Source organism: Stegostoma tigrinum, chromosome 23, assembly GCF_030684315.1.
Source record: "Stegostoma tigrinum isolate sSteTig4 chromosome 23, sSteTig4.hap1, whole genome shotgun sequence".
Lineage (NCBI taxonomy): Eukaryota > Metazoa > Chordata > Chondrichthyes > Orectolobiformes > Stegostomatidae > Stegostoma > Stegostoma tigrinum.
The window spans coordinates 29,844,960-29,866,344 of record NC_081376.1 but is presented as its reverse complement, the minus strand read 5'-3'; the positions used below and the strand labels follow the sequence as shown (position 1 = coordinate 29,866,344).

Sequence of the window (21,385 nt, the reverse complement as noted above, 5' to 3'; positions counted from 1 at the left end):
TGGTTCCCTCTCAGGAAGGCCAATTCACTACCTGTGACACTGCTTTAGTCAGCTCTCAGGAAGGCAATTTCGCCGCCTGTGGCACTGACTGGGATCCCTCTCAGGAAGGCCAATTTGCCGCCTGTGACACTGACTGGGTTCCCTCCCAGGAAGGCCAATTCGCTGCCTGTGGCATTGACTGGGTTCCTCTCAGGATGGCCCATTCACCGCCTGTGGCATTGTCTGAGTTCCCTCTCAGGAAGGCCAATTTGCCGCCTGTGGCACTGACTGGGGTCCCTCCCAGGAAGGCCAATTTGCCGCCTGTGGCACTGAATGGGTTCCCTGTCAGGAAGGCCAATTTGCCGCCTGTGGCACTGACTGGGTTCCGTCTCAGCAAGGCCATTTTGCCGCCTGTTGCACTGACTGACTTCCCTCTCAGGAAGGCCAATTCGCCGCCTGTGACACTGACTGGGTTCCCTCTCAGGAAGGCCAATTCGCCACCTGTGGCAATGCCTGAGTTCCCTCTCAGGAAGGCCAATTCGCCGCCTGTTGTACTGACTGTTTTCCCTCTCAGGAAGGCCAATTTGCTGCCTGTGGCATTGACTGAGTTCCCTCCCAGGAAGTGCCAATTCGCTGCCTGTGGCACTGACTGGGTTACCTCTCAGGAAGGCCAATTCGCCGCCTGTGGCACTGACTGGGTTCCCTCTCAGGAAAGCCAATTCGCCGCCTGTGTCACTGCCTGAGTTCGCTCTCATGAAGGCCAATTCACTGCCTGTGGCACTGACTGGGCTGCCTCTCAGAAAGGCCAATTCACCGCCTGTGGCACTGACTGGGTTGCCTCTCAGAAAGGCCAATTCACCGCCTGTGGCACTGACTTGGTTCCCTCTCAGGAAGGCCAATTCACCACCTGTGGCACTGACTGTGTTCCTTCCGATGAAGGCCAATTCACCGCCTGTGACACTGATTGGGTTCCCTCTCAGGAAGGCCCGTTCCCCGCCTGTGGCACTGACTGGGTTCTCTCTCAGGAAGGCCAATTCGCCGCTTGTGGCACTGACTGTGTTTCTTCTCAGGATGGCCAATTCGCTACCTTTGGCACAGACTGTTTTCCCTCTTGGGAAGGCCCATTCGCCGCCTGTGGCATTGACTGAGTTCCCTCCCAGGAAGGTCAATTCGCCTCCTGTTGCACTGACTGAGTTCCCTCTCAGGAAGGCCAATTTGCTGCCTGTGGCATTGACTGAGTTCCCTCCCAGGAAGGCCAATTCGCCGCCTGTGGCACTGACTGGGTTACCTCTCAGGAAGGATATTTCGCCGCCTGTGGCACTGACTGGGTTCCCTCTCAGGAAGGCCAATTCGCCGCCTGTGGCTCTGAATGGGTTCCCTCTCAGGAAGGCCAATTTTGCCGCCTTTGGCACTGACTGTGATCCCTCTTAGGAAGGCCCATTCGCTGCCTGTGGCATTGACTGAGTTTCCTCCCAGGAAGGTTAATTCGCCACCTGTGACACTGACTGGGTTCCCTCTCAGGAAGGCCAATTCGCCGCCAGTGGCACTGACTGGGTTCACTTTCAGCAAGGCCAATTTGCCGCCTGTGGCACTGACTGGGTTGCCTCTCAGGAAGGCCAATTCGTCGCCTGACACAGTGACTGGGTTTCCTCTCAGGAAGGCCAATTCACCGCCTGTGACACTAACTGGGGTCCGTCTCAGGAAGGCCAATTCGCCGCCTGTGACACTGACTGGGCCCGCTCTCACGAAGGCCAATTTGCCGCCTGTGGCTCTGACTGTTCCCTCTCAGGAAGGCATATTCACCGCCTGTGACACTGACTGGGTTCTCTCTCAGGAAGGCCAATTTGCTGGCTGTGGCACTGACTGTTCCCTCTCAGGAAGGTCAATTCACCGCCTGTGGCACTGACTTGGTTCCCTCTCAGGAAGGCCAATTCACTACCTGTGACACTCCTTTAGTCAGCTCTCAGGAATGCAATTGCGCCGCCTGTGGCACTGACTGGGTTCCATCTCAAGAAGGTCAATTCGCTGCCTGTGGCACTGACTGGGTTCCCTCTCAGGAAGGCCAATTCACTACCTGTGACACTGCTTTAGTCAGCTCTCAGGAAGGCAAATTCGCCGCCTGTGGCTCTGAATGGGTTCCCTCTCAGGAAGGCCAATTCGCAGCCTTTGGCATTGACTGTGATCCCTCTCAGGAAGGCCCATTCGCTGCCTGTGGCATTGACTGAGTTCCCTCCCAGGAAGGTTAATTCGCCACCTGTGACACTGACTGGGTTCCCTCTCAGGAAGGCCAATTCGCCGCCTGTGGCACTGACTGGGTTCACTTTCAGCAAGGCCAATTTGCCGCCTGTGGCACTGACTGGATTGCCTCTCGGGAAGGCCAATTCGCCGCCTGTGGCACTGACTGGGTTCCCTCTCAGGAAGGCCAATTCACCGCCTGTGACACTAACTGGGGTCTGTCTCAGGAGGGCCAATTCGCCGCCTGTGACACTGACTGGGCCCGCTCTCACGAAGGCCAATTTGCCACCTGTGGCTCTGACTGTTCCCTCTCAGGAAGGCATATTCACCGCCTGTGGCACTGACTGGGTTGCCTCTCAGAAAGGCCAATTCGCCGCCTGTGGCACTGACTTGGTTCCCTCTCAGGAAGGCCAATTCACTACCCGGTGACACTGCTTTAGTCAGCTCTCAGGAAGGCAATTGCGCCACCTGTGGCACTGACTGGGTTCCATCTCAGGAAGGCCAATTTGCCGCCTGTGGCACTGACTTGGTTCCCTCTCAGGAAGGTCAATTCACCGCCTGTGGCACTGACTGGGTTCCCTCTCAGGAAGGCCAACTCACCACCTGTGGCACTGACTGGGTTCCCTCTCAGGAAGGCCAATTCACTGCCTGTGGCACTGACTGACATCCCTCTCAGGAAGGCCCATTCGCCGCCTGTGGCACTGACTGGGTTCCCTCTCAGGAAGGCCAATTCGCCGCCTGTGGCAATGCCTGAGTTCCCTCTCAGGAAGGCCAATTCGCCGCCTGTTGTACTGACTGTTTTCCCTCTCAGGAAGGCCAATTTGCTGCCTGTGGCATTGACTGAGTTCCCTCCCAGGAAGGTCAATTCGCCGCCTGTTGCACTGACTGAGTTCCCTATCAGGAAGGCCAATTCGCCGCCTGTGGCACTGACTGGGGTCCCTATCAGGAAGGCCAATTCGCTGCCTGTGGCACTGACTGGGTTACCTCCAGGAAGGCCATTTCGCCGCCTGTGGCACTGACTGGGTTCCCTCTCAGGAAGGCCAATACACCACCTGTGGCACTGACTGTGTTCCTTCCGATGAAGGCCAATTCACCGCCTGTGACGCTGATTGGTTTCCCTCTCAGGAAGGCCCGTTCCCCGCCTGTGGCACTGACTGGGTTCTCTCTCAGGAAGGCCAATTCACCGCCTCTGGCACTGACTGTGTTTCTTCTCAGGATGGCCAATTCGCTACCTTTGGCACAGACTGTTTTCCCTCTTGGGAAGGCCCATTTGCCGCCTGTGGCATTGACTGAGTTCCCTCCCAGGAAGGTCAATTCGCCGCCTGTGGCACTGACTGAGTTCCCTCTCAGGAAAGTCAATTCGCCGCCTGTTGCACTGACTGAGTTCCCTCTCAAGAAGGCCAATTTGCCGCCTGTGGCACTGACTGAGTTGCCTCTCAGAAAGGCCAATTCGCTGCCTGTGGCACTGACTGGGTTCCCTCTCAGGAAGGCCAATTCGCCGCCTGTGGCACTGACTGTGTTTCTTCTCAGGATGGCCAATTCGCAGCCTTTGGCAGTGACTGTGGTCCCTCTCAGGAAGGCCCATTCGCTGCCTGTGGCATTGACTGAGTTCCCTCTCAGGAAGGCCAATTCGCCGCCTGTGACACTGACTGGGGTCCCTCTCAGGAAGGCCAATTCGCTGCCTGTGGCACTGATTGGGTTCCCTCCCAGGAAGGCCAATTCACCGCCTGTGACACTAACTGGGGTCTGTCTCAGGAGGACCAATTCGCCGCCTGTGACACTGACTGGGCCCGCTCCCACGAAGGCCAATTTGCCACCTGTGGCTCTGACTGTTCCCTCTCAGGAAGGCATATTCACCGCCTGTCGCACTGACTGGGTTGCCTCTCAGAAAGGCCAATTCGCCGCCTGTGGCACTGACTTGGTTCCCTCTCAGGAAGGCCAATTCACTACCCGGTGACACTGCTTTAGTCAGCTCTCAGGAAGGCAATTGCGCCACCTGTGGCACTGACTAGGTTCCATCTCAGGAAGGCCAATTCGCCGCCTGTGGCACTGACTGGGTTCCATCTCAGGAAGGCCAATTCGCCGCCTGTGGCACTGACTTGGTTCCATCTCAGGAAGGTCAATTCACCGCCTGTGGCACTGACTGGGTTCCCTCTCAGGAAGGCCAACTCACCACCTGTGGCACTGACTGGGTTCCCTCTCAGGAAGGCCAATTCACTGCCTGTGGCACTGACTGGGTTCCCTCTCAGGAAGGCCCATTCGCCGCCTGTGGCACTGACTGGGTTCCCTCTCAGGAAGGCCAATTCGCCGCCTGTGGCAATGCCTGAGTTCCCTCTCAGGAAGGCCAATTCGCCGCCTGTTGTACTGACTGTTTTCCCTCTCGGGAAGGCCCATTTGCCGCCTGTGGCATTGACTGAGTTCCCTCCCAGGAAGGTCAATTCGCCACCTGTTGCACTGACTGAGTTCCCTCTCAGGAAGGCCAATTTGCTGCCTGTGGCATTGACTGAGTTCCCTCCCAGGAAGGTCAATTCGCCGCCTGTTGCACTGACTGAGTTCCCTATCAGGAAGGCCAATTCGCCGCCTGTGGCACTGACTGGGGTCCCTATCAGGAAGGCCAATTCGCTGCCTGTGGCACTGACTGGGTTACCTCCAGGAAGGCCATTTCGCCGCCTGTGGCACTGACTGGGTTCCCTCTCAGGAAGGCCAATACACCACCTGTGGCACTGACTGTGTTCCTTCCGATGAAGGCCAATTCACCGCCTGTGACGCTGATTGGTTTCCCTCTCAGGAAGGCCCGTTCCCCGCCTGTGGCACTGACTGGGTTCTCTCTCAGGAAGGCCAATTCACCGCCTGTGGCACTGACTGTGTTTCTTCTCAGGATGGCCAATTCGCTACCTTTGGCACAGACCGTTTTCCCTCTTGGGAAGGCCCATTTGCCGCCTGTGGCATTGACTGAGTTCCCTCCCAGGAAGGTCAATTCGCCGCCTGTGGCACTGACTGAGTTCCCTCTCAGGAAAGTCAATTCGCCGCCTGTTGCACTGACTGAGTTCCCTCTCAAGAAGGCCAATTTGCCGCCTGTGGCACTGACTGAGTTGCCTCTCAGAAAGGCCAATTCGCTGCCTGTGGCACTGACTGGGTTCCCTCTCAGGAAGGCCAATTCGCCGCCTGTGGCACTGACTGTGTTTCTTCTCAGGATGGCCAATTCGCAGCCTTTGGCAGTGACTGTGGTCCCTCTCAGGAAGGCCCATTCGCTGCCTGTGGCATTGACTGAGTTCCCTCTCAGGAAGGCCAATTCGCCGCCTGTAGCACTGACTGGGTTCCCTCTCAGGAAGGCCAATTCGCCGCCTGTGACACTGACTGGGGTCCCTCTCAGGAAGGCCAATTCGCTGCCTGTGGCACTGATTGGGTTCCCTCCCAGGAAGGCCAATTCACCGCCTGTGGCACTGACTGATTTCCCTCTCAGGAAGGGCCATTCACCGCCTGTGACACTGGCTGGGGTCCCTCTCAGGAAGGTCAATTCGCCGCCTCTGGCACTGACTGGGGTCCCTCTCAGGAAGGCCAATTCGTCGCCTGTGACACTGACTGGGTTCCCTCTCAGGAATGACAATTTGCCGCCTGTGGCACTGACTGTTCCCTCTCAGGAAGGCCAATTTGCTGCCTGTTGCACTGACTGGGTTCCCTCTCAGGAAGGCCAATTCGCCGCCTGTGGCACTGACTGGGTTCCCTCTCAGGAAGGCCCATTCACCGCCTGTGACACTGACTGGGTTCCCTCTCAGGAAGGCCAATTCGCCGCCTGTGGCACTGACTGGGTTCCCTCTCAGGAAGGCCAATTCGCCGCCTGTGGCACTGACTGGGTTCCATCTCAGGAAGGCCAATTCGCCGCCTCTGGCACTGACTGGGTTCCCTCTCAGGAAGGACAATTCGCTGCCTGTTGCAGTGACTGGGTTCCCTCTCAGGAAGGCCAATTCGCCACCTCTGGCACTGACTGTTCCCTCTCAGGAAGGCCAATTCACCGCCTGTGGCAGTGACTGGGTTCCCTCTCAGGAAGGACAATTCGCTGCCTGTTGCACTGACTGAGGAAATGAGATTAACCGAGGCTGTTCGGGCAAGTGACATTATTTCATTGATACACTGTTACGTATATCCCAAAGCCTTCCAAAGGACTCTCATTTTCTCAGATGTAGTCTTCGTGGCGAAATGCCAGGCAATGAAAGTATTCTTTTTAATCAAGATTGAGCCTGTCATCTGCTGAAGCTTTCATGTGCGTGTCCTTCCCTTTTGTGTCTCTAGTTTATACTGGCAGCATCTCAGACATTTCCAATTGGCCCCCACCTCAACCTTTATCAGCAGCACAGTGTGTTTCTGAGCATGGTGCCCGGCACATTTTCAGTGACTTACACTTTGCATTGGTGTCTGTCTAGTTTCTCTTGCCATTTTCCAAACCATCTGGGCCTATAATTTCAGAAATATATCAAAAATTTTGAAGAGATCTAATAGACAGAAGAAGAAGCCTTGAATTTAGAATGACAGTTTAAGAGAAGATTTAGAGCCACGGTACATTAAGATCTGATGCATGGTTAGAGTATTGGGCAAGTAGGTTATTGTAGGATTGTACAAGGCTGTATAATGTTCCAGTTCAGATTAGGGCTTTCGACTATTTAGGTTTTTTAGCAGTTGTTAGGTTTAGGCTTTTGAGGCTGGGAGCTATTAGGCTAAGGGTTAAATTTGCTTCAGATTTAGGATTGGGGACTGACTCAGTTCAGTTTAGATCTGAACAAATGAGTTACTTATAGATGTAGAAAACCTAACTTTAGGACCTTTTGCTGGTTTTAATGCTAGTTGAATCAAGTTTAATAAAGCCTCCAGGACGATGTCAGGTCAAGAATTTTTGTTATAAATCACAGGATTGTTAGGGTGCAGAAAGGAGCTGTTTGAGACATCTTGACTGAACCATCTCTCCAAATGAACATTATAACTTTGTGCTGTTCTGATGCCTCTTCCCTGGATCCCTGTACATTGTTTTTATTCAGATAATCATCTGAAGACTTCTTGAAGGCCTTGAGCTAATCTGCCTCAAGCACATTTCCAGACAACAACTATTAGCTATGCAATAAAATGTTATCACATCCTATTTGCATCTTTAGCAAATTACTTTAAATCTGCGACCCCAGCCACCACCACCAATGGTCATTCTTAATCCATTTCTGAGCAGGAGTGGTTCTCCCTATTTACATTACCCAGATTTTGTCAACTTTAACTAAATCTCCTCTTAGCCTTCTCCTTTTCAAGGAGAACAGCACAACATCTTCAATCTATCCTCCTAACTGAAGATTCTTAACACAGGAGCCATTATTGTAAATTGCTTCTGCACTCTAATGTATTCATTACATTCCTCAAGTGTGGCACTAAGAATTGTACACAAGTCTCCAAACACACTAACTTCTGTCTAAAAATGTTCAGAATCTCTTTGCTCTTGTACTCTACAACCCTATTAATAAAGTCCAGGATACCAAATGCTAGGGCTTACCAAAGTTGTTACTGACACTTCAGGGATCCTGAGCTGAGACTTTGGGGTCAAATGCTCCACGACGACAAAGACTGACCTCTGCTCCTCCTCCACCATTCACTGAGGGCTCATGATTGGTTTCAAATCTTGAAATGGTGTCACAGTGGTGGGGCAGGGTGGGGGTTGTGGGTGGAATGCCTAGGAAATAGTGGTGTATTCTTTAAGAAATTTATGTACATATCCACCTGGGTTCCTCTGCTCCTGCACATCTGCTGAAGCAGAATAGTAGCCTTTAGATTACACTGTCTCTCCTTGTTCTATGTGCCAAAATATTATCACCTCACAACTCTACGTATTGAACTTTATCTGCCACTACCACTCACTCCACCTAAGTGTCAATGTCTTTTTGAAGTTCTGCACTATTTTCCTCACAGTTTATAATGCTTCCACGTTTTATGTCATCCATAACCTTTGAAATTGTCCCCTGTAAACCAAGGTATGGATCGTTAAACTGCATCAGGAAAACCAAGTGTCCCATAACAGATCCCTGGGAATTCCACAAACATTCCTTCAGCCTAAAACAAATATTAACAATTGCACTGTTTTCTATCACTTGGCCAATTTTATATCTGTGTTGCTATTCTTTTTATTGCACGAGCTCTAAGTTTGCTCACACATCCATTATGCAGCACTGTATCATGTGCCTTTTGGAATTAAATTCATGCACACAACATTATCAGAACTGTCCTCATCAACTTTTTCTGCTATTTCTTCAAAAATCTACAGCAAGTTAGTTAGCCATGAGTTTCCCTTAAGAAATCCAATGCCACACTTCCATGTGACTATTAATTTTATGCAATATTATAGTTGGAAGGATGTCACTGTGGGATATCCATCAGTAACCACAAACGTTGCAGGGAGGTGGCTCTTGAACAGGTTTAAACCCACACTGGTTGACTTCCTGTTCTCTCCAAACTGCCTAAATAAAAAATTCTTGATTGGATCAGTATTCTAGTCTGGATTCAGTTCTCCTAGGGGAAAATGACACGTTGCTTATGGGTGATTCAAGAAGGAAAAGCTGAGTCTTTTTCATGTGGAGTGTAATCAGTGGAAAATTTTCATCCTATACTCAAAGTGAAATTTTAAAAGGTTTATGGTCGATTTGCAAATGTTTATGCATTCTGTCTCTGTTAAATAAAGAGCTTACCTTTTTAGGGGTGACACCACACTGCCATCTACTGGGTCTGCTTGGTATCTGTATATTTGTGTAAAATTTTTTTTGAAATAAATTTGATCTATCTCCGAGCTATCTAAGAAACTGCCATTCTAATATGTTAATTTTAAAAGTTCCATTTTACTTCCTGCACTACCATGTTTAAGGATTATGAGAAAAATCAGTATGTCCCTTCTGCTGAGCATGGAGTGGCATGGTGGCTCAGTAGTTAGCAGCACTGCCTCACAGCGCCAGGAATCTGGGATCGATTCCACACTCAGACGACCGTCTGTGTGGAGTTTACATATTCTCCCCATGTCTGTATGGGTTTGCTCCGGTTTCCTCCCACAGTCCAAAGACGTGCAGGCTAAGTGGGTTGGCCGTGCTAAATTGCTCATAGTGTTCAGGAATGTGTAGGTTAGGTGAATGACAGGGGAACGGGTATGGATGGGATATATGTGAAGATTGGTGTGGACTTGTTGGGTTGAAGGGCCTGTTTTCATTCTGCAGGGATTCTATGATCTTCCACTTGGGTGGGTGTCCTAAGCATGAAAGTTACCCAAAGATGTAGGATGGTGCAAACGGCCTCTTTCTCTGCAGAGATCTTTATGATTACATTCACAACAACAACAAAAACAAAGTTGCTGGAAAAGCTCAGCAGGTCTGGCAGCATCTGTGAAGGAGAAAACAGAGTTAACGTTTCGGGTCCGGTGACCCTCCCTCAGAAGAAGGGTCTGAGGAAGGATCACCAGAACCGAAACGTTAACTCTGTTTTCTGCTTCACAGATGCTGCCAGACCTGCTGAGCTTTCCCAGCAACTTTGTTTTTGTCCTTAGTTTATGGCATCCGCAGTTCTTTTGGTTTTTATGATTACATTGTGTAATCGATCGTATCTTCCCCATACCAAATTAGATTTCATTTTTCAATCAGTTAATTCTTTGAAATCTCACTGCAGTTTTGAACTCAGGTTTAGAGCCAGATCGTATTGCTTCGTTTTTATTTTCTTTTATTTCAATCGAATTAATAGTAGAAAAAGCATGCCACTCTTAATATTCGGGAATGATATCCAGGTGTTAGGGTCTCATTCCCTCTTGTGGTCACTTGTTTATTTCTTGAGTGTCATTTCACTGGCATCTGGCCCTGGTTCGCACCTTGCACTGGCATCTGCTCAGCTTTTCTTGCCATTATCCAAACACAACCAGGGCTATAATTCAAGGTAAATATGAAAATACATGCAGCTACTCAGCCACCAAAGGAATTCATTTGAATATCTACTTGGAGTTAAGGCTATAAGAATGTGTTTCACTGTGTAGGCCTTTAAAGACTTTTGTGCTATCTTGCAGGAAAATTTGCAAAATTTCTCAAGGAATAGGATGAAGCTGGCTGTGTGGCTTAGAAACTCACTACTGCTTCAGTTTCATGCCATTGGCTTATTTTGCAAGGCAACAGGTGACTTCAGTGCCTCAGTCAGTCCATCATCCATTCTTGCACAATGAGAGTCATTCATGTAATTATTTGATGCTGAAATGTAATTTGCAGGATGCAGATCACACATGGATCTATATTGAGGCCTCAACTGTTCACTATTTATTAAAGATTTTTTTGGAAAAAATATGCCGTAAATCCAAGTTTGCCAATTAGACAAAACTAGGCATCATTGTAAATAGCATAGGAAGCATAACATAGTGCAGAGTAAATTTACAGGATTAGTTTCAGGGATGTGACACTTCAATTATTGCAGAGATTGTAGAAGATGGGGTTATTCTGCTTAGGGAAGAGAAGGTTGTGAAGAAATCTGATAAATGTGCTCAGTAACTTGAGGCCTTTAGATACGATGATAGAAAGCAGCTGTTTACAGTGGCAGAAGGGTTCAGCATCAGATTATTGTATTTTAAAGTAGTTCTGATGATGTTTTGCAAATAAAATTGACAACTTAAGAAAAAAAACCCTTTTACACTGGTTGGTTAGGGCCTGAAATGCAGTGTTGTAGAGTGTGAGGGGGCAAATTTGAACATGTCCTTCAAAAGGGAATTGGATAATTGCCTGAATAGAATAAAATGCAGGGTTGCAGGAAGAATAGGGATGCGAATTGAGCTGAATTGATCTTGCCGTGCGATCGATGATTAACAAGACAGTTCAATGAATCATTTATTTATCAGATTTCCATGTGATGGATCGATAGATTGTAAATGTGGCCCTGTGTATTCCCTTTGAAATCACATTGTCATGTTAACTGAAGAGACTTTGGTCTTTGATGCTTAATTAGTTTTTGATTACAGAAAGAGGTTTCTGCATATCTGTGCTCAATGTATTAGGCGCTATCATTGAGGGTCTTCTGCCACAATTCTAGGGTCACTCTCTAACTAGAAGTCCTAAGGTTCAAGTCTCACTTGTTCTGAATGTATGCCATAATATACCTGAACAGGACGATTAAATACATCCACAAGATGTTGCTATATTGATTCAGCCTTTGGCAGGCTGGTTTCCCTGCAGTGAGCTGTCACTAGTGTCAGACAAGAAGCATCAAAAACATCTCTCGCATTCCCTACAACTCATCCATCACACCCCCTCCCCGCAATAACAACAGAAACAGAACCCCCTCGTCCTCAGGTACCACCCCACCAACCTCTGGTTCCAATGCATCATTCTCCAGCACTTGTGCCACCTGCAATCTGACCCCACTACCAAAGACATTTTCCCCTCTCTACCCTGATTTCCCTTCCGGAGGGACCAGTCTCTCTGCGACTCCCTAGTCCGCTCCACACTCCCTGCCAGCCCCACCATCCCCAGCACTTTTCCCCACAACTGCAGGAAGTGCTACACCTGCCCCCTCTCCCCCATCCCAGGCCCTAAAAAAGACCTTCCACATCAAACAGATGTTCACCTGCATATCTGCTAATGTGTTATACTGTATCCGCTGTTCCCGAAGTGGCCTCCTCTACATCAGGGAAACAAGCGGAGGTTTGGAGACCACTTTGCAGAACATCTACACTCGGTTCGTGACAAACCACTGCACCTCCCAGTCGCGACCCACTTCAACTCCCCCTCTCATTCCTTGGACAACATGTCCATCCTGGGTCTCTTCCAGTGCCACAATGATGCCACCCAAAGGTTGCAGGAACAGCACCTCATATTTCACTTGGGAACCCTGCAGCCCAATGGTATCAATGTGGATTTCACAAGCTTCAAAATCTCCCCTCCCCCATCCGCATCCCAAAACCAGCCCAGCTTGTCCCTGCCTCCCTAACCTGTCCGTCCTTCCTCCCAACTATCTGCTCTTCCCACCTCAATCCCCACCTCCACCACCCACCCACCAGCCTCATCCCTACCTCGTTGACCTGTCCATCTTCCCGTCACTGACCTATCCCCATCCTAACTCCCCACCTACACTCACCTTTACTGGCTCCATTCCCGCCTCCTTGACCTGTCTGTCTCCTCTCCACCTATCTGCTCCTTTATCCATCTTCCATCATCCTCCCCCTCTCTGTCTATTTAATTCAGAGTCCCCTTGCCCTCCCCCATTTATGAAGAAGGGTCCAGACCTGAAGCATCAGCTTTCCTGCTCCTCTGATACTGCTAGGCCTACTGTGTTCATCCAGCTCTACACCTTGTTATCTCAGAATCAAATACTAGTGTTGGGACAACTGACAAGGTGTGGAGTAATGCTACAGCGAGGTTCATATTTGCACTCAGATTAACATGGAAATAGAGCATTAGGATGCTGAAGGGAAAATTCAACTGCTACGCATGCTCAGTGTCCCCTCCAATTAGCTCCTGGTTTTAAAGGAAAGATAAATTTACAGGACACCAAGTGACCTCAAACTGCTTGTTACCAATGAACAAATATGGCAGTGTGGTCTCACTTGTGATATCGGAAAATGCAGAAGATAATTTGTGCTCACGAATATGAGATTGACAAGGTTAGTTACTTTTTGTTTGCAGGAGGTTAATTGAGGGATTCCAGCAAAATTTCCTTGCTTTTCTTCCAAATAGTTACATAATCTTTTAAAACCAAAAGAAATAGAGAAAAAAGAAAACTCATTCCTATTCCCTGTACCCTACTCAATTCCTTGTAAATTTCCATGCCAGTGTGTAACAGCAAGAGCATTATGGTGAATATTTATAAATCATTGGCCAGACTTCAGTATTGCATCCAGTTCTAGGCACCACACTTTAGAAACTAAATTGAGACCTTACAGAAGTTGCAGATCAGATTTACTACAATGATCCCATGAAATGGGCTCATGAAGAGAGGCAGAAGAATCACAGGAATTTACAACATAGGGGAAGGCCATTTATTTCATCATGACAGTGCTGGTTCTTTGAAATAGCAATCTCATCTAATGCATGGCACCTCTGCTTTCTACCCATAACTCTAGAAGTACATCTTCTCCTGCATCCACACAATTTGCTTTTTAAATTATCTATGGATTCAGCTTCCATTACCCCTTCCAGACAAACACTTCAAATCTCAACAATTTAAAATGAAAAGATTCCTGTTCAGATTCCTCTAGATCTTTATCCAATGATTATCCAAAGATCTACAACCTCTGGATTCGTTTTCCTCTAATCACACAAATAAAGCATTTCACCAACGTAAAAATCTTTTAGGTCACTTTTAACCTTCTATTCTAAGGACTTCTCCAGTTAAATTAAGTCCTGATGATCTTTTCCATAACCATTTTTAGTCTGTGGGATGTGGGCATCACTGGCTAGGCTGACATTTGTTAACCATCTTTAATGACCTTTGAGAAGGAAAGATGTGCTGCCTTTTTGAACTGCTGCAGTCCAGTAGTGTCAGACACCCACAGTGCTGTAAGGAACTGAGCTCCAGAGTTTACGCCAGCAGCAGCAAAGGAACAGTGATAGGTAGATGCACAGGAGACACGGTGGCTCAGTGGTTAGCACTGTTGCCTCACAACACCGGGGACCTGGGTTTGATTCCAGACTTGGGTGACTGCCTTTGTGGAGTTTGCATGTTCTTCTCGTGGCTACATGGGTTTCCTTCATGTGCTCTAGTTTCTGCCCACCATCCAAAGATGCAGAGTTTTTGTGGATTGGCCTTGCTAAATTGGCCTATTTTATCCAGGGCTGTACAGGCTAGCTGGGTTAGACACCCAGCCTGTGCAGTAAATGTGATGTTGTGGGTGTGGGTGGGATGCTTTTTGGAGGATCGGTGTAGGCCTGATGGGCCATATGGAATCCCTACAGTGCAGTAAGAAGCTATGATTCTACCAAGATGGTGGGTGACTTGGATGGTTACTAGCAGGTGGTGATGTTTTCATGTGTCCGCTGCCCTTGTCCCTTAAAGTAGTAGTGGTCATGAGCTTAGACACTGCCATTGAAACAAGCATTAAATAATGGAATTAGGAGTAGAGCTCTGTCCCTTGTGCCTGCTTCATCATTCAATAAGATCATGGCGGATCCATTTGTGTTTCCAAGTCCCCACTCCCATCTACTCCCTATCATCTTTGGTTCATTTGTCTAACAAAAATCAATCTCCATCTCAAAATCATTCAATTGCCCTGCAAAGACTTAACAAAGTTGATCCTATAAGCAGTGAGGCTGAAGAATTAATAATGGAAAATAAGGAAATGGCTGATGAATTGGACGGGTATTTTGCATCAGTCTTCTCCATAGAGGACACATGCAACATTTCAGAAGCATCAAAAAAATCAGGAAATGGATAGGAAAGAGGATGGAACTCAGGAAAATCAAAATCATCAAACAATTGATTCTGAATAAACAAATGCATGGCTTCTGACAGACTTTATCCTAAGATTTTAAACAAAGTGATTATGTGACAGTTGATGTATTGGTCTTAATTTTCCAAAGTTTCTCTGAGTCAGAAATGATCCCTTTAGCTTGGAAATTAGTGAGTGTAACTCTTTTCTTTTAAAAAATGGAGAGAGATGGCGGTGGGGTAACTATGGACCAGTCACCTTGACATCTGTCTCAGCGAATATTTTTGAAGCTATTAGTAAAGAGGTTATCATAGGCATGTAAATAAGTTCAAGGTCATCAGGCATAATCAAACTAGTTTTGTTTGACTAAATTATTGAAGTTGTTTGCGGAGGTACCACGTGTTGTGGATAAAAGGGGATGTGGTGGATGGTAGTGTATTAGGTTTCCAGAAGGCATTTGATAAAGATCCACATCAAAACGTATTACAGAAGATAAACACTCATGATGTAGGGGGTAGCGTTTTGGCATGGATAGATGATTGGCTTGCTAACAGGAAGTGACAAGTTATCATAACTGAGTAGGTTTCAGGTTGGCAAGATGAAACGAGAGGTGTGCCTGAGGGATCAATGCTGGGACCTCAAATGTTCACAATTTATATTAATAACTTGGTTGAAGGGATGATTGCCGAATTTGCTGATGACACAAAGATAGGTCAGATAGTGAGTTTTGAAGGCGCATGAGGAAGCCTCAAAAAGATAGGGACATGTTAAGTGAGTGGGCAAAACCGCGTCAGGAAGAATTTTGCACAGCACAATGGGAAATTGTCCATTTTGGGGAGGAAGAATTTTTAAAAATGCAGTTTATCTACATGTTGAGAGATTACAGGGCTGTGAGACATTGAGAGACTTGTGTGTCCGAGTGCATATATCACAAAAGTACATTATGTATGTGCAGTAAGAAATTAGGAAAACAAATAGGATGTTATCAGTTATTACAGGTGGAATTGAATATAAAGGTAGGAAAGTTACGCTTCCAGTTCTATTGGGCATTTATGAGAGTGTATCTGCAATACTGATCACCTTATTTAGGGCAGAATGTCAATATATTGGAGACAGTTCAAAGAATTTCCATCAGAATAATACCTGGAATGGGGCAGTTTTCTAATGAAGAAAGATTGGATATATTAGGCTTGTATCTACTGCTGTATAAAACAGTAAGAGGCAACTGGTCTTAGCAGTGTAAACTTACAGAGAACATGTCCTCTTTATTGGAGAACCTGGCAGGGATCATTAATTAAAAATCAGGGGTTATCAGTTTAAAACAGAGATTAGGCCATTTTTATTTTCTGTCAAAGTTTCATGAGTCTTTAGTTTATCCTGTATCACAAATCACTAGATAGACTCAAGACGAAGGAGGATTGGTGGCAGTGAAGTACCTCATACAATCCTTAGCCAGTGCCACATGCTGGCACAGGTGGCAAATATACCAGGTCTTCCAGAAAAATAAAAGCCACCAGTGCTACAGTGCTTGGGCAATCTACTTTATAGTGAAGAAGCAAATTGAGCCCAGGCAGTTTGTACAGCCGTTAGGTTGCTGGCAATATGGCACTTGGGCACGCTGGCACCGTGTTGGCACTCTGTGGGTAATCTGTTAGTGTAAAGTGCTGTTACAGAAAACCATGGTGATAAACAGTGGGTGGAATTTAACAGAGCCTACCAGAGTGTATTTAATGGCTGTGTGCCAGGGGTGTTTCTGAGGAAGTATAAAAATCCAATTTCCAGCATCGGATGTAAACTGACTCAACACGAGCTGCTTAAAGTTAATTATCTCTGGACCCACCAGGGTTAAGTGGTAGCTAATGGATTTAACACATCTTGTACATGAAGTCTGCCTAGGAAACCTATTGGGTTTGTGAGTGGTGTTCTGGGCAGAGGTCCTTTTGTTGACACATCCACCAACTGATTAAGTAATCTGGCATTGGAATAGTTGTGATCTGCTAATTGCCATCCTCTCTACTCTTGCATCTGACCCATCCCTCTTCTCCTTCATTGCAAGTGGCCCCTCCTCTGTGACCCCAAACCCCGACCACTTACCTGCCTCCAGAGCACCAGCAACGTTCCCTGACAAAGTCCGCAATGCCATATCAGCAGAAGCCATAGTGCCCAGTTCTGCCATTGGCATTGGAGAGCTCTAATTGGCTGGCAGTTCTTGGGGATAGTATTCCTGCCCAACTGATGCCACTTGAAGTCAATGCTTGTCTGCTTAATATCTGATTTCACTTAAATAGCATCTAGCCTCCACAGCCACTGTGCATAAGGGGGTCTCACTGCTTTTGTAACCAGTGAAGCAGCGTGGGGGGGTGTCTGCCCTCCCCTCAGACACTACATATTTTTTCCTCTCAAGCAGATGAATAATCATTCTCAAACATTTACATTTCACACTGCTCACTTGTCAGGTAATTCATTGCACCTATTTTATATTCACAGAGATACATATTTCTCACGCTGGGCTTAGTCACCTTCATTGCAGTTAATATTATCCCTTAACTAACTTAAATCAATGGTTGTCAATGTAACACTAATGCATAAAAACTACTTTACAACATGCGTTCTTTAAATTGTCTAAATTTAAATTAAATTCCTTAACTATGAAGCAAAAAAATTTACATCATGGCATATTATTATTGACTAATAGAATCTGATATTCCTTGCTTCTCCACACACCAATCTTATCCCTGTTACTGGTGAGAGGTTAAATGGGATTTCCACATCTATCAGCAAAGAAGAGCAAACTTACCCAGGAAAAAAATTCACACACGATATCTAGCAGAAAGGTTTGGACCTCCTTTGGCAGTAGGAACAGACTACGTCACGGCTGTGGAATTGAGCATTTCAAAAGAACAAAAGAAAGGAAGACAAACAACTGTAAAATGGAGTAAAAACTCAAAACAAAATAGAAATTCACGTTAGTATTATAACTGAGGAAACTCATAATGGCCCTGGCACCTTCCCATTTAAAAGCCCCATGTCACCACTGCCTGTATTCTTCTGCAATTGACTGCCTGCACACCAGTGCAGTGTAGTGAATGTAGTTACCAGTTTGAAGTCCTGGAATGAGGAAAGTTGACTGAAGCCATTGTTTGCAACCCGCTGGGTAAAGATTGTGTTGTTTGTAAGTTTATCTCAACTTTCATCTACAGCTGCTATTGGATGTATGTGTCATTGCACTATCTTGATCAAATGTGTTAAGCCAACCCAAATGCGAATGGCTCTGTTTAGCTTAGAAACTGGCACTGTAATTAAACAACACACATTCAGCTGTGTGAAATTTGAAATACTCCTTTTTGAAGCATGATCTCAATCTCAGTTTGTACTTTGTTTTTATGTGAGGGTAGGACCATCCTGGGTGAGAAGAAGCAGATGGGTTTTGCATTTACCTTCAGTATGATGCGATACACTCTGTTCAGTTTCCCCAGGTCTTTAAAGAGTGTTGTTTTAGTTTATTTACTGGCTCCTAACTAATAACTATGTTCAATTTACAGTTGAGGTTCAGAGCCACGCCGGGTTCTTCTGCTGAGCAGTGAACATGGCTGACTGTAGTTAACAAACAAATTTCAAAAATTGCTTTGGAGATGGTAAGAACTGCCGATGCTGGAGAACCTGAGATGACAAGGTGTAGAGCTGGATGAATACTGTAGGCCAAGCAGCGTCAGAGGAGCAGTATGTGAGATGGCATTGACAGCGAACTTAGCACTCAATGGTAACTCACCTAGTAAGTGACTTTTCCAAGAAAGAACATTTGCTGTGGGCATTTGTCTTTAAAAGTAGTTACTTTCAGCTTTCTTAATAAGGTTCTTTTCTTAAAAGAAAACAGGTTCTGTTGTAACTGCAATTCTGGTTTTCTGTGAATTGGGTAAGTCCTAATTTTCTTCATGGATTTTCTTTGTGTCATCTTTTGAAGTTTGCAAAATAGCAGTTAGTGCCTTTTCTACAAGCATCTCCCATTACCGTCATGGTGTGCTTTTAGTTCTGAAACCTGTATGACTACCCTCTCCTTGTTCAGCCTGTCAGCAGCCCTATATTGTCTGGAAATGGGTTAGGCCAAGATTCTTTGTTCACCTGGGTCAAAGCATGCTCCCTGTATTAGTCGTGCCGAGATGGAGGTGGTAGAGAGCATCAAGTTCCTGGGAGTGATGATCACCAACAATTTGTCCTGGTCCACGCATGTTTTTGTGACAGTCAAGAAAGCAAAGCAATACCTGTACTTCCTGAGAAGGTTACAAAATTCTGCATGTCCATAAGACTCTTGCCAATTCTGATAGATGCTGGATGCAGCACGGCTTCATACGTCGACTGCTCTGCCCAGGACCATAAGAAACTATAGAGAGTTGTGAACGCAGCCTAGTCCATCCTGCAAGTTAACCTTCCATTGACGCCATCTACACTTCTTGCTGTGTCGGTTTTAATACCCTAGTTATAATTTCTTCCAACTTTGTCCACCAGGCAGAAGATACAACAGCTTAAACACACGTACTAACAGATTCAAGGACAGCTTCTTTCCTGCTGTTTAAGAAAAGAACAAAGTACAAAGAAAATTACAGCTCAGGAACAGGCCTTTCAACACTCCAAGCCTGCACCTACATGCTGCCTGTCACAGCTAAAGACCCCTACCCTTCCAAGGACAGTATACCTCTATCCCCATCCTATTCATATAGTTGTCAAAATGTTAAAAGTCACTATAATATCTGCTCCCACTACCTCTCCCAGCAGCGAGTTCCAGGCATCCACAACCCTCTGTGTGAAAACTTGCCTCGTACATCACTTTTAAACATTACCCCTTGCACCTTAAACCTACGACTCCTGGTAACTGACTCTTCCACCCTGGGAAAAAGCTTCTGACTGTCCAGTCTGTCCATGCCCTTCATAATCATGTAGACCTCTATCAGGTCGCCCCTCAACCTCTGTTGTTCCTCTGTTGTGAGAACAACCTAAATTTCTCCAACCTCTCCTCATAGCTAATGCCAACTATACCAGGCAATATTCTGGTAAATCTTTTCCATACCCTCTCCAAAGCCACCACATCCTTCTGGTAGTGACTGGAATTGAACACAATATTCCAAATGCAGCCAAACTAAGGTTCTATAAAGCTACAACATTACCTGTCAATTTTTAAAATCAATGCCCTGTCTAATGAAGGAAAACATGTAGTCTGCCTTTTTGACTACATTCTCCACTTGCCCTGCCACTTTCAGTGACCTGTGTACCTGTACACCCAGATCCCTTTGCCTATCAGTACTCTTAAGGGTTCTGCCATTTATTGTATATTTTCCATCTGGATTAGACCTTCCAAAATGCATTAGCTCACATTTTTCCAGATTAAACTCTATCTGCCATCTCACTGCCCCAGCCACCAACTGATCTATTTCCAGCTGTATCCTTTGATGTTCCTCATTACAATCTGCAATTCCACTAAACTTTGGATCATCGGCAAACTTGCTAATCAGGCATAAGAGATAATGGGAACTGCAGATGCTGGAGAATCCAAAATAACAAAGTGTGGAGCTGGATGAACACAGCAGGCCAAGCAGCATCTCAGGAGCAGAAAAGCTGATGTTTCGGTGAAGGGTCTAGACCCGAAACATCAGATTTGTGCTCCTGAGATTCTGCTTGATCTGCTGTGTTCATCCAGCTTCACACTTTGTTATCTTGCTAATCAGGCCAGTTCCATTTTCCTGCAAATCATTTATATATTCTATAAACAGCAAAGGTCCCAACACTGATCCCTGAGAAATGCCACTCGACACAACTCTGCATTCGGAAATGTACTGTTCCACTGCTACCCTCTACCTTCTATGACCGCGCCAGTTATTTTATCCATCTTGCAAGCTCACCTCTGACTCTGTGTGACTTTACCTTCTGTCTCAGCCTCCATGAGGAATCTTGTCAAAGGCCTTACTGAAGCCTGTGAAGACAACATCCACAGCTTCTGGCTTATTAGGCTTCTGAATGGACCTCTCAAATTTTGTGGACCTCTCAAACTTGCTGTTTGTGCATCTTCTCTGCAGCTGTGATATTGTGTTGCTCACTCTGTTCAATTGCCCTTTGTTTGGTATGATCTACCTGTGCTGCATGCAGAACAGAACTATTCACTGTACCTAGGGACATGTGAAAATAATAAATCAAATCAAATCATGGATTGTTACATATCCCAGAGCATTCTCTACAAACTACAGCTTTTTATCTGCCCAATCAGGCCTCTGTCCTAAGTTCTCTAAATTTGAAAATCTTCCCTACAAATAGAAAGTTGTATCCTGAACATAAAAGAAGCAATAAGAAGCACTAAATATTTTGAAGCATTAATTTAGGTCTTCCTTGTATGTGCCTAGTAAAGTCTATAGAATGTAAATTCTATCTTGATATGTTTTTGAATTGGAGCAATATTAACTTGTAGCTCTTGATTGCGTATGTGTTAGCTATGTTCAGTTAGTCAACAGGAATTAAAAGTTGTTATAAAAGAATGGACTGAAACAGTCTTTAACGCATATTCTGCAGATAATGTTTTCTTATTAGCTGCAGCCTTGAAGAGGATACTTTAACTTGTCCCACATTTTTAGACGATTGTAGTAATGTGAGATCTAGACTGTTGTGAGTGAACAGCAACAAGATTTATTGAACATAAAATATACAGAAGTTGGTAAGAGAGAACATTTTGTCTGGAGCTTTATGGACCTGGGCTCCAGATCTGTGTGATTTGCTGTCACCTTGACA

At 46.2% G+C, this 21,385-nt stretch overlaps 1 long non-coding RNA gene across 1 annotated transcript in view; it reads right to left on the bottom strand.

Moving 5' to 3' along the window:
- The window catches only part of LOC125462226 (uncharacterized), a 174,625-nt gene extending 157,131 nt beyond the window's left edge, over positions 1-17,494 (bottom strand). The window contains exon 1 of the long non-coding RNA XR_007249626.1: positions 17,415-17,494. This is a non-coding gene — a long non-coding RNA (uncharacterized LOC125462226). The remainder of the gene's footprint in view (positions 1-17,414) is intronic.
- Between the last annotated feature and the right edge of the window lie 3,891 nt (positions 17,495-21,385).